Source organism: Rhyacophila brunnea, unplaced genomic scaffold (assembly GCF_057557595.1).
Source record: "Rhyacophila brunnea isolate RB1 unplaced genomic scaffold, BYU_Rbru_1.0 scaffold_6, whole genome shotgun sequence".
Taxonomy (NCBI): domain Eukaryota; kingdom Metazoa; phylum Arthropoda; class Insecta; order Trichoptera; family Rhyacophilidae; genus Rhyacophila; species Rhyacophila brunnea.
Genome location: NW_028233276.1, coordinates 8629613 through 8643071, shown reverse-complemented (window position 1 = coordinate 8643071; position 13459 = coordinate 8629613). Strand labels below are relative to the sequence as shown.

Sequence of the window (13459 nt, the reverse complement as noted above, 5' to 3'; positions counted from 1 at the left end):
GCCTACAGATGTGTGCCGTGGTTTTACCGGGAAAAAACATAAAAGGCGAATTTTCCGAAAGGCCGCAGGCTAAACGGATTTCATCAACGCCACGCCGTGGATTACGACCCGATGAAAAACCGGTGGAAAATGAACAGTAATGAAGCCTAATAAAACAGAATTTATATTTATATGTTGTTTGCGATTTATTAAAATAATAATTGATTTAATATCGCGTTATTTTCAGATAGGTAGAAAAAACCTACTTTCATTTGACTTGATTTGACCTAATAATCATAGCGGATGAATGAACGTATGAGATTTAAAAATAATTCTGTTATGAATTAATTATTGGCAGTTTCGTTTTGCATAAATAAAATTGACAATGTAGTAAAAAAAAAATTAAGAAACAAAAATGGTAAGTATCCAATTTTACTTATTTTAATATATTATCATAGATAAAGTGAGGATAAAATGTTCTTGTATAGTCATTAATGATTAAATCGATACAACAGTGATCGTTTTGTACTTCCAGTGTGTCTATTTTATACTTATCGACCGCTAAAGTGATAAATATTATAAAACTTAGGCTAGGTTTGTATCGAAGTATTAGCACTCATTGTAACAATTACAATAAGTTGGTTGTAATAAGTGCCGTATTTTAATAGCACCTCTCTTGACTGTGATAAAATTTAGAGTGAAATAGACAGTTTCGACTGTTTACATGGCCAACTTATTGTAACAATAATTATAATACCTCAATATAAATAGTATGTAAAAATACTATTACTTAATCACTTTAGCGGTCTATAGTCGCCTTGTGTATATAATAGACACGCAGGTATCCAATATAAATATTTCAAAGAACTTTTGTAAAAATATTAATGTAATACATTCAATGGAATCATGTCAAAAATAATTGTTGAACTACAAATTGTTGTTAAATAAACACTTTTAGACTATACAATTGGGAAAAAAACAATTTAAGATTTAAATAATAACTCTTGTTGTAAATAAATGTTGCTCTATAATTTTTTTCATACTCTTTTCGATCTTAAAAAGACCATAATATTATGGACCTCCACAGAGTGCATATTGTACGCATAGATTTTTGTGTTCTTTTGCGAGAAACGTATATTAGCCAATTTCTCAATCTTTTATGGTCATACTCTGGATCCAACACACATATTAAAAAAAATACGAATATCGCCAGACTAGGGATTCGAACCCGAGACCTACGACATCGTGTGTGAAATCATAGTAATCATATATTTTGAATTTTATAATAAGATAGTATTTATTAGCCCCGCCATACTCATGTGGATTCCATTCACTGGAAATACCACAGTTGCCAGCAAATGTGGCAACTAAGTATTTAAACCTGGTGACTAGCTCAACGGGTAAACCGGAAACCCGCAGAAAAATGTCGGCGTCAATGCATGCAGCACTGGACATAGATTTGGTTCTCAGTTCTGCATTCAACCAACTTTGAGTCATATGGAGATCAAGGCTAAATATTGTTTTCCAATGCGTGCGTGCTACCTGTGTTCCTGTATGGCTGTGAGACGTGGCATCTTACTAAGCTTCATAGGTCTTGGTTTTTGAGCTTTAAGAATCGATGTCTCCGCCGAATCATACGAGTATATTGGTACGACCGCATTACAAACACTCATGAGTTTGTGAGAGGACACAGTGGCCCTCGGTGATTGAGATAATCATGAAGAGACGCTTTACGTGGCTGGAACATGTGTTCCGGACCCTTGTGACACAGACTCAAGGGTTCTATATCGATTGAATAACTACAAAAGCGATATACGCGCTACAGGTCTGGCATGGTGGGACGCGCAAGAGTTGGCGATGGACCGAAGAAAGTGGCGCGAATTTGTGCTTGACATATGCCCCGAATACTGGAGAGTGAAATAATAAGGAGAAGAATTAGTATTTATTTATATATTGTTTTAATGATGAATAAAAATTCTTGGATTAACTGGAAATTTGAATACACGTTATAATTATGCTCTTTTATGCTGCTTTTTGAAAAAGGATCTAAGCCTATTTAGTATTTTAAATATAGGAAACAACATTATTTTAATATTTATAGTAGTTTTAAACATTACATGGTAGACTAGAGAATAGACTTAATAACAAAAGTTATTATATTATTTTATAATTTTATAACGATTTGGACGAGCTTAGTCTGCTTAGATGGTCATTTATAATTTATATTATGCTTTCTACTATGTACATGTTTAAAAAACTTAAGGAAATTTATCTATGAACAAAATATTTTTTTTATCCAAGTGGGTGACGGCATCTTAATATAATATAAACATTGTCGTTGGTGTTAAGTTTGTTTGCTAACAAGTAAAACGCTATTTTTCGTTAAAATATATTTACACTGACTAACATATAACTGAACAATATTGATGTATACTAATTATTATCAATAAAAAAATCGTTTAAGGGTTTATATTGTATGTTAGTTTTCTGTTAACATCCTCGGTGGCCGCACGGCTTAGGCGTTGGACTATCACGCCGTGGGTCTCAGGTTCGAATCTTGGGTCTAGCAAGTACACATATTGTTTTTCAATTTGTGTGTGACGCTAATAGGTTGAGCAAGTGGCTAACATCCATTTCTCGTAAAAAACAAAACTCTGTAAATACAAACCTCTCCTCTGTGGAGGCCCATATTATCCTATTAGGATCGGACATGGTCGGAAAAAAAAGTTTTCTGTGGTTTATTGAATATTAATAATTTAATAGACTATATTTTGTGCACTTAGATAATAAGTAACTTGAGGTGAATTAAAACAAAAATGTATAGATACTGAGATGAAAATTATTAAAGGAGAAAATGGTTTTCCTTTCATGGAAATAAAAGAAAATATATAACTCTGCACGTGGATATGTTTATGATGACCAGTTCTTTTCGCCGTATCTTAATTGAATATAAGAGAATTATTATTTTGATGAGAATTCAGATATATTTTTGGCCGAGTCTTAGATATATTTCATTTCGTATTTAATTAACGAAGAAAAATGTTATTAAATAACTCATCTTAGTATTAAACACAGTATAAATATTATTTTACCGAGTTTTAATATTGAAACAAAAGAAATTATTACGCGTTATTTTAATATTGAGTGATTTTTATTGTTTCCTTTGTCAGTGAAGTAAAAAAAAACAAAGAACATTTTGGTTATATGTTGCTACAATTATTTTAATTTAACGTTAAATTAAACAAATCTTTCGTTTTAGGTAAATATTGAGTCTATTTTATACAAATAATATAAGGAAGAACAAAAAAACTAAAAAAGTCATACAACTGGCTTTCTTCGGTCATTTTCTTATGTCTGAAGATTTTGACTATTTTAAATGCAATCTTTTTGATGCAATCTGGATTGTTACGAATGTTACGATCCTTTGATTCGTTAAGAGCAGAGTGAAGGCTATCCAAAACTACCAGGATCGGTAAATTCTCAACTCTACTACAAGCAATATGTAATATGTATGGGCAATTATAAAATTCATCTTAATGGCCCACATGCTCAGCGTAGGTCAAAATAGAGCTTTTATGGTATTTTCAGAGCATAACCCTGGACATTCCTTTAACATTGTAGATATTTTATTTATATAATTTTGAAGCCTTATTATCCTAACAAAATATATTTAAAAAAAAAAAAAAACGGTACATGTTCAAATACGCGCGTTACCATGATCTTACTCCCAATTTCATTTATCGTTTGTCGATTTATGGTTACGGCCGTATGTTGTAGCTTAACCACTGGTAAATTCCAATAGAAATGGTAGTATTTCAAAAAAATACTACCTTATTCTTAAATCAAAAATCATTATAAAGAAATCATTATTCGTAGGATGTTTATCACAATATTTAAATGGGTAAAGACATAGCTTATAATCAGTGTCTTTAGAATTATCTTCAAATGTGTTAATCCTGCCCATTTTTTGAATAATAAAATGCCTAATTCTTGTCAAATTTGGGATGACGAAGATTATAAAATATATTTTTTTATCGTAAATATGTCACTATATAATGTTAACATTAATTTTACTAATGGTTTTGTAAATGCGTTTAAAAATTAATAAACCTAAAAAATCTTAACACCACTGCACATGGATGTACTGAAATATGACTATATTTTAAAACATTAGAGCGAGAGGTTTAAAAGAATACTATTTTATGTAATAAAAATACTTTATGCAGTCATCAAATGTTTAAAATAAATATAAAGGATAATAAGGCTTCAAATGTATATAAATAGATTATCTACAACGTTTAAGGAATGTACAGGGTTATGCTCTGAAAATACCATAAAACCTCCATTTTAACCTACGCTAAGCATGTGGGCCCTTAAGGATATATTGTTGACGGCCGTTTCATTATTTCGAGTCTGTATATTATGAAAGTTCGATCTGTAAGCTTTTTAGGGATTTTAAAGCATTCTGTACCAACACCATATTCCAAGGGCATCAATTGCTATACGATACTACCATCTTAGAGAGAAATAGTTCGTATATTTTATTTTTTATTGCCCTACCTGCCTTTTCCATGTGCTACAAATGGCTCAAAAGGAGACCTTATCGCTAAAGGTATCTTGGAAGGACATCAAACGCTATTCATAACGTGTGTTCGACGGGTTTACTACAGGATGGGATTATAAGCGTTTCACAAAAACAAGTTTTACAAGAAACAATATAATTATTTATATTACTTATATAAAACCAACAAGTAAAATTTATCTGGTATGAATCAAAAAATTATGGCGGCGTGTTTTTTGATTCAATTTCAGCTACCAACTTAGTCCATCTACGGTACTGAAAATAATGGCATATACGGTTTTGGAAAAATAATAAATAATGTAACAATATACATAATATGAAAACATTTCATGTACACTAGAAAAAAACATTTTGTAGAAAAAAAAATACGATACCTGACGGGACTTGATCCTATATCTGCTGGATTCATGCCAGTATGCTTTTCCAATTAATCTACGGGAATCTTATTTAATCACGACAAGTTTAACTAGTAGTTGTTACATGAAATGCTGATCAAATTGCGTAATAATGTTGGCTATCGGTTTTAGTATATTAAATAAAAGTATGTATCAATTAATCCCTAATTAATAACCGACGTCGCGGATCACTCCATTATTTAGTTTTTATAACGTACTTGTACTTGCAAATAATTAAATAAAGTATTTCTTTTATTTATTATATATATTTATATATACGTTGAATAAAAGAAATAGTTTATTAAATGTAACAATATGAAAGACATAAGCAATTAAAGTCACGCCAAGCGGCAAACTTTAAGTTAACAAACTCAAAATAAATAAATGCAAAAATACCGAAAATTTAATTAATAAGAATATAATACAAGAATAAACCAGTGCTATGATATTGTTAATCCAGTAACCCCATAGATATTATATATATTTTTTTATTATTCCATATTTTTAAAATTCGAACTTTACAAAAATATCAACTTCATTTAGTATTAATAATGGCACCTAAAAACTAAATTTTGATGCTGGCAATGTATAATATTAATATTGTATTGTCATCACTATCGATATCTATTTATGGCCAGTTCACTAAAAGTGATTGCGGTGGTCTCACTTCCAAGGGCCCGTTTGGCATCTTGATATTATGATTTGCATCGTTCCGAATTGATAGTTTGGTGGCAATATTAGTCCAGTCCATAAATCACTGGCTACTCATCCTTAGGCTCATTGTTCGATTCCCGTGAGGTCACAATACATTTATCTAATTTTCTCAAAGCATGAGTGTTTCTTTTCTACTATTTCAATACTGTTTCACTACTAACACTACTTGCATTGGGCCACATGCCCTGTTGTATTGTTAAAAAGAATAATTTATTGTCGTCTGCACCGCGAAAATTTTAGTGATATCTATTCAGAACTCGTATATGCCAAATTCGATGGAGAGTTTGCGACTAGCTCACTTTGGCGCGGTTATCTGGTATTGGTATATGTATAGTACTACAATCACTCGACTCTAGTCATGGGGAAAATCAGCCTTCGCTTCAGCATACCCGACTGAGCACTCATTATTGCTGGATAGCCACTTAAAAATAAAGAGGTTTTTGTTACATGACCACCATTAACAAATTATATTAAGCTTTTAATAACATATTAGTTACTAGACACAGTTATATGTCAAATTAAAATAGTAGCATTTAATATATTTGCTAAACTATTTCTCATATTAATACTATCGACCAAAGGTATTTGGATGGAATTTGAATTTATATTCTAATGCATTTAAGTTTTCTATTATTCCATTTGAGTCGTTTATTGCGACCCGGGTTTCGACTTTCGGCATCTTGAGACGTTATTATACTCATCAAAAGGCAAACACACACTGACAACGAACACTATGCCCTAACTTAACTAAATCAATACAATAAAGTAGGTAAAAACCTATCATATATTTTTAAAAACCCATACCTTATCATTAAATAATTACAAGATAAAAAGAACTTTTTACATACAACGCTTTTAAATTTTCTGTTGAATCATATAAACTTGACTTGACTAGCATAAACGATCAAAAAAATGTGTACTTGATAGAAATACTGAATAATAAAATGTCATTTCAAACGCACGTATATATTAATAATTTAGTTGCTAGGACCCCCTAGCAATCAATAATGGTATCGAAATAACTTTTCATATAAAACAGAATTAACTGAAAATGAATTTAATTCTACTTGAAGATGGCTAAAAGTATTAAAAGAATGCATTGACATTGTGTTCTGATATACACTAAAAGTTTCAAATGTCTAGCTAGTCGGGAAGTTAGTTAGAAATCGATTGCAAGATTTGTACCGGACAAATTTAAGAATACGAGCTAAAAAAACGTTTTAAAATACATTCGATAAGCGTATAATAAATCGTCAAACCCAATGGATCATTCGTAATTAATTATAAACAATAAAAATACTACACTCAAGAGGTGTAAAATCGCCAATTCTGGGAACAATGGAAATTAATGGGGTTAACTAAAGAGATATATCTATTATATCAGTCTTTAAAAGTTATTAGTTTAGCAATTAATATTCAATAATATTCTTACATGATACCTACCTGATAACCTACTTTAAAAAAATATATAATATTATTTACCCGGGTCGCAATAAACGACTCAAATAGAATAGTAAAAAACTTAAATCCATTATAATTTAAACTATTTCTCGTGTGTTATAATTATTAATGCATCGTCGAGATAGTCTTCGTTGGTCGATAATTCGTTGAACAAATAATATACAATATAATATAATATATAAATAACATATTGTTTTCTTAATGTAGCACATTGATAATATAAAAGTAACTCATATGTTTCCGTTTGTAATGCAAAGGGGTAAGTGGAAACTGACACCGGAACATTTGGTTTCCAAGTTCCTTTGTATGTAAATACAAAATCATTTTCACGTATTTTCCCACACAGCTTTCCGATAAGCCTATCACTGTTCGCGGAGAAAATACGCAAAAGGATAAAATTATTATTTACAAAGCTGCTTGGAAAAAATAATATGATCGATATGAGGCATTTGTCTATCAAAAAGGATAATGTTTTGAAGTGGAAAGACATTTGAAGGGTAAATGTACTCTGTGAACATTTCGTAACAGAACACTTTATTGCTATTAGTGCATAATATATTATATAATTGTCAGCAGATTATTGTTTGGCGAAATTAAATACTGTAGCTCAATTATTATAAATTCTTTACCCATTTCCGTAGTGTTGAATTATAGTAAAATCAGTAAATATTATTTTATTGTTATTTCCGCAATATCTATATTTTATACAACAGTCAGTTATTCGGATATCTATTGACGCAAATGACAGTAAGTAGCTGACTCGATTAATAATGGCTATTTCCTAAATTATGATGTTTAGATATTATTTTGATTGTATTAATTTCGAATAATAATTCATCGAAATGTCACTCGAATATATAAGTTCCCGGGCTGTTAGAATGTCATTATTTGTATAGTCCCGCACAACATCTCATTGTGCCGAGATGCGGACTTCGGACCCGTATCATAAGTAATGTAACATAACTACTATAACATACTATTGTACCGACCATTACGCTGCAAATAAAACTCGCTCTTGCATCCATCTTCGACTTCTTCATCATCATCCACCAACTTCATGGCTCCCAAATCGAACTCTACATATATTATGTACCTATATTATAATATATAATATTATTATATCAGTGGCGAAAGGTGGAGGTTAGCTGTAAAGATCCGCTATAAATAGTGCATACTAAACTTCGTCAGTCATACGTGTTCATCTTAATTGAAATAAGGCTGCAATTTACAGATGGTGTAGGTTAGTTTTTAAAATTCAACCAAACCTTGCGAAAACCAAGCCATAATAAATAATGGTCAAAAAATGCTCGACTATCTTTAAAATATCTAAAATTATGCAAATAAATCATACATAACTTTTGATATTTTATAGGTAGAATAATATTTTTATCGATTATGGATAAATATAACGTAGTTTAACTTAGGCAGGGTTTAATAAATTAAAACAAATTTTCCAACAACGTGTGCAATATGTATTCCTAACTCAACGGAAACAAATAAGTATGAATAAAAAAATGTGCACAATTTTGTCAGATTTCCTAAAGTATACCAAAACAAGTATGGTTTGGTTTGGGCAGGATTTAATTTATTTTTAAAAACTAACTACTATCATCCGTAAATTGCAGTCTTAATTAAATGAAAACAAATACGTATGACTAACAAAGCTTAATGTGCACTATTTATGTCAGATCTTAACAGCCTACCTCCAACCTTCGCCACTGATATAATTATTGTTTATTACTGTAAAGTAGTAGTAGACAAAGGTTTTTCGATTACAGCATTATCTCGAAATTGTTATCGTAAACCGATAATTTCACTTTTAAATTGTTAGGAAACTAATCTCTTTCTTTTTCATTAGTATTGGATGTCACACGGCGCACCCAAGAATCCCTGTTGCTCACTAGTCTTCTTGTGCCATTCCAGATTATTTCAGTATTATGTAGCTTTGTCGTATAGGTACACTTTGTGGACAGTATTTAGCGGCTTTTCAGGATGATGGAATCCAATTGATTTGAAGAACGGCAAGCTAGGTTGAAATTCTTTTCAGGTTTCCACAGTAGGTAGCCGATGCATTGGCTAATTTATTGTTATTATGTCATTAAACTTTTTTTTTTAATATAAATACACACTTATAATCGACCAACTATTATTTTTTATGCAATTAATTTATACGTCAAGTTACTTTAGGGATTCTTAAAATGAATAACAACCCGAAATGATTACAATTTTGTATGATAAGCATAGCAAAAGAGACATTGCTTGTCCTTCTTTGATATCAACTTTCCGCGTCGTCCAAAGGCTACCGACAAAGCGCCGGAAGTAAAGAGACGTGTCGGAAACCGCCATCTTGAATGAAAAGAAGCAACCGAATAACCGATATTTTTTTCTTTCAGGACTTCTATATTACTCGACAGTTTAATGGAAAACATTAAAATAGCCTTACAAATAAATAAAGATATTCTAGAATTACAATGTTGGTAAACACAATCTATATCAAAGTGTATAGGATATTTTTCCATTTTCATTATTTTAACACCATAAACAACTAAAACGGCATTACTATCGTGAAGTAGTGTTTGGACACCACGTAGTGTTATCACAAACACCAGTCATTAGCTAGTTCTGTACACCTTTTCAGGCCATGCCAACATGCCGTAACTTTACTTAATATTACCTGTTGTAGAGCGTATTATATGTGTATATAGGTTGAAAAGTAATAATTTGTTAGGTTTGTCCTATCTTCAGTTGGAGTGAATGGACTTGGTTTCCACTAGGAACTTCTGTATTTAGTTTTTAGTATATTTGCGATGATATTCAGAATTAGGGAAGGTTTCTTATCAATCAACCTTGAATGAAGTAAAAGCAGAAACCAAAATAGGAATCTTACACACTTTAGTGCAACACCTTTTACAAGTTCTTGTGAAGTTCATCTCGCGATGTTTCTGGCACAACTTTGGAAGTCACTTTTTGTGTTTTACACCGTTCACCGATACGCTCAAAAGAGTGGAAACACATGACGGTTGATGGATGGAAAGTATACTGATATTATGTAAATGGTATATAACGATCTAAACTATAATTATAAAATATCGTTAGATGGTTATTAAAATGTGTCTTAACCCGAAAAATATTCTCGTTAGTATTTATAGAAAGTAAAAAATTCACTGCACCCGTTGGCCAAGACGCTCACATCTAAACTCGCTTCGTCTGCCGCAAAGCCATAAATCAAACCTTCCAAGAACGTCGAATCGGTGTCGCATATGAAGACAGCGCACATTTCCCTAGCGACAGTCGCACGTAACCTTCAAAACGTGCAGATATTTGGATGCAGCCATCGGCGAGCCGGTTTAAGTTTAAGCTGTGAAAGCCCATATGCTTCGATGGGGATCGAGCATAGTGATTTAATTTATTTATAGAAAAAAATCGATAAAAAAGCAAAGGAGATGACAAATAGGTATGTTAAAAAAGAAAATCGCTTTTAGAGTAAGTAGGCAAAAATTTCGTTCATATTAATACATATACATACTCTAAGAATTTGTGGGAAATGTCCTTTGATTTCCTTTCCTGTAAAGAAAGAATCCGTACATCAACAATAATTAATAAAATACTCGTATTGGTTCTGTATACCCAATTTAATATGCCAGTTGAAATTTTTCATAAAAAAATAATAACACAGTACCGCGTTCCAGGTAAAAAATAATTACTTTACCAGTATGGGGAAAGTGCTGATTGAACTTCGAAATTTTCATTTCATACAACACGTCATGTTTTTGAAAGTCTTCGATGACCTACTTTAAAATGGAATTCTTCTACTACATCGTTATAATTATTATATTTTTCTCTTTAATATAATACTATTAATAGTACAATACATTTAATTTTTTATGTATTCTTCTTATAAACTTGAAAATGTATTCATTCATACGGCTGCACGGTGAAAAAGAAAATATATTACGTACAAAAATAAAAATACAGTCACAAACATAACATATACGTAGTTATAAATAGACCAGAACAGCCTCAGTTCATTTCAGCGAATTCTCAATTAGACATACGAAATACAGATTTCAGCAATATTCTCAGTGGCTTTGATTTATCTATAGTAAAATCTCCACATGATGTACTATATCAGATTTGTCCACAACATATTATGCGGTTGAGACTCACTATGTATTTCTGGTGAAGTTAAAACTTGGAATACTACCAGATGGGAGTTTATCCCCCAAGATGCCAGAAATAATAATGACACCACACTTCTTCAATAGCATGGTTCCTTTGAAAATTTTCTCTCCTGTAGCCTAGAAAGGATTTATTTTTAAAGAGATCATGTCTAGTTTATATTGTTGCAAAATTTCTAACGCTCTTAGGCACACGTTTTTGCCGATAATATCCGCAGTGAAAACGTAAAGTTTTATATGTCATGATTACATTGTGAATATATTCAGGAGACTCAACGAGACAGAGCAATTAGCATGTGGTAAATTCCGTATATTATATACCGAACATATTATGTGACTTTTTAGTACATCGAATAGGTACTTCCAGCATGATCTTTCATCTAGTTCTAGACAATTAGCAGTTTGCTCTATTATTAAATGAACAAAACTAAAATCAAATTATAAAAGAGAGATAAATACATAAAGCACTGTTGTTGTCAGAGTTTTTATGTTGCCATTTTTCTTCTCTCAATAATATGGGTCTTTACAAAGTAGTAAATAATATAGAGTTAGCCAAAAACCTTAAATGGAAATTGGCTGGACACATAGCTCGAAGAAAAGACAACATGTTGGACAAATGTTGTCATCCAGTGGTATCTAAGAGATACAAAATGTTCGCAAGGTAGATCTAGAGGCCGCTGGATCGATGAAATAATAAAGTTCTGAGGAAGTACACATCACCCAGAGAAGTGGAATTAGCTTGGAGAGGCTTTCATTCAGTAATGGATAGATTCAGGCTGATGATAACAAAGTAGAGATTAATCAAATATGCATTAAAAAAATTAGATCCTATTTTTCAGTCATGGAATCGAACCCCTGCTATCTAGCTTACTTATGACAGGCGTAAAGTGACAACCGCTTAAAATTATTCTAAAACTGTGTTATGTTACACTTCAAAGTAAAATTATAAACTATAGTACATATTCTCTTTTTGATTCTTGAAGTGGAAGATATTTTACTGCATTATTCACAGCAATATTGAAATAAAAATAACCAAGTTATACGAACATGTCAGTATTATTTCATAACTTGCATCCAAGTGCACTCATTTAAGTGACAGTTGTTTTCCCACCTCGATAAAAGGCTCGGCGCCGCGGCGCCCGTGACGGTCGTTGTCAAAGTGCCGGATATCAAAGAGGCACCGGAAGTCGCCATCTTGAGAGAGAAGTGCCACTAACCCAATTAAACGCAACACTCCATTTTATACGTTTAAAAATATACAGGGTGCCACAAGAAATAATAGCAGAATAGGGGATGGGAATATTTACTTCCCACAAATAAAACAATAGGTATCATGTAAGAATAGTATTTAATATTAATTGTTTAACTAATAACTTTTAAAGACTGATATCATAGATATATCTCATTAATTGATTTCATTAATTCCCAATACGTTACCATTGTTCCCAGAATGGACAATTTTACACCTCTACAGTGTGGTATTTTATTATTATTGATAATGAAAAGGTATTTTTTACAAACACTTAAACTATTCATAATTCGTTTGTTATATTTTTTTTTTGACTTAATAGGTAGGTGATAAAGTTTTTACCTACTTTATTGTGTTGATTTGTTATATAAGTTAGAGTTAATTGTATACTTTGTCAGTGTATAGTTGCCTTTTGGTGAGTGTACATAGTACCTGAAGATGCCAAAAAGCGAAACCCGTGTCACAAAAACGACTCAAATGGAATAGTACAACACTTAAATCCATTAGAATTAAAAATAATAATGCATTTTTCTGTCAAATCAATTTTGAAATCTTGGAATACCACCAATTTCAATTCTTGAAGAAATCATGTGGAATTTTGCAAAAGATTAGCAATATATAATTTAATATTTACTGTGTACTAATTTCGATCACATATTATTTCCTCATGACATCTTTTATTTTATTTTATGCTTGCTATAAACCGTTCCGATAATCAATATATTATATGTATAACAAAAAATAATATTGAACAATACCAAATAAAAACTGCAAAAATACAGTTATTGAACATACATAATTTTGAAAATACTTCTGAGAAAATACATTATTACCAATAGAAAAAAATCTTTTTTGAAAAAGTAAGACACCCCCGCAGGTATCGAACCTGCATCTATCGGGT

General features: G+C 31.3%; 1 protein-coding gene across 1 annotated transcript in view; it reads right to left on the bottom strand.

The window, feature by feature from the left end:
• Positions 1–13459, bottom strand: part of Syt7 (Synaptotagmin 7) — a 767213-nt gene that overhangs the window by 243213 nt on the left and 510541 nt on the right. The gene's annotated exons all lie outside the window — the stretch shown is intronic.